The sequence below is a fragment of the Anoplophora glabripennis genome, unplaced genomic scaffold (assembly GCF_000390285.2).
Source record: "Anoplophora glabripennis isolate ALB-LARVAE unplaced genomic scaffold, Agla_2.0 scaffold1060, whole genome shotgun sequence".
NCBI lineage: Eukaryota > Metazoa > Arthropoda > Insecta > Coleoptera > Cerambycidae > Anoplophora > Anoplophora glabripennis.
The window spans coordinates 42771-44131 of record NW_019417554.1 but is presented as its reverse complement, the minus strand read 5'-3'; positions in this window follow the sequence as shown (position 1 = coordinate 44131).

Below are 1361 nucleotides of genomic sequence, written 5' to 3'. Positions count from 1 at the left end.
ATATCAAATTTATTGAAAGTAAACTGTACAACTTGGGATTTCGGGGGATCTTCCTGGAGTGGGTTGTCGATTATCTTTCACATAGGAAAATGTTCGTTAAATTTAAGCATGTAAGGTCTGAGATGTACGATGTAGATAAAGGAGTACCGCAGGGTTCTGTGTTGGGGGCCTCTATTTTTTCTGTGATTTGTACACGACTTACCCCTTCATATAAATGCAAGCATTTTAACTGTTTTTGCTGACGATACATCGCTGGTGGTTACTGCTGGAACCCGGGAGGGACTCCAACTGTCAACTAAAAGTTTGGTGCAGTGCTTCGCCAATTGGTGCGAGAAAAATGGCTTGATAGTTAATATAGATAAAACCGAATGTATTTATTTCCACTCCTCAAACACAACCCCGGTACCCCCATTAAGTAACTTAACATAACTTCAAAAAAATGCACCAGATTTTTCAGTGTATATTGACGACAATTTAAGATGATCGGATCATATATCCTCATTAATTAAAAAGCTTAATCAGTTATTAAAATTAAAACAATCACTGCCAGTGACTTCATTGTTAACTATTTATTACAGCCTGGTTTATAATCTGCTTACTTATAATGTAGTGTTGTGGGGTTGTGTAGATTATCTAGGTCGCAGAAAAAAATTATCAGAATTATTTTCAATCTCTCTCCTAGGGACTCTTGCAGGCAGGTTTTTATTAATAATAAAATTATGAGTTTCCCGTGCATCTATATATTATTTCGTTCTTTATTATACATTAAAGAAAATTTGAACAAATATCTTCAGAGTTCGTCTCTACATCATTACACAACAAGGAATCCCAATTTATTGGTATTACCGAGGCATAGAACTTATACATTCGAACAATCAATTTCATATGCGGGTATTAAGATGTATAATCATCTTCCTAATTGTTTTAAAAATTTACATGTATTGCGTTTTAAACGCAAAGTCAAAGATCTGTTATTAAGTAAATGTTATTATACTTTAGATGAATATTATTTAGATAAGGATCTTTTGACGTTGTAACTAACTGTTGCATTCCATGCTATTATTGTATAATTTGTATGTTCTTGCAAGTTTAATGTATGTTTGTGCACATGTATTTTTGACTTGTCCTATACATTGTAAAATTATGTCTAGAGATTAAATAATAATAATAATAATAATAATAATAATAATATCTCTACTCCTCATTCTAATTACGAGAATTAGCCCATAAGTCGGAGACTTGTGCGGGAGAGGAGGCGGCATATTATTATTAGGCAGGCCGCATTTGCGCCCAGGAACGACTTATGTTGGTAGGCCCTAACCACCATTTAATGCAGGAATGAGGGAAACCTGGAAAACCTC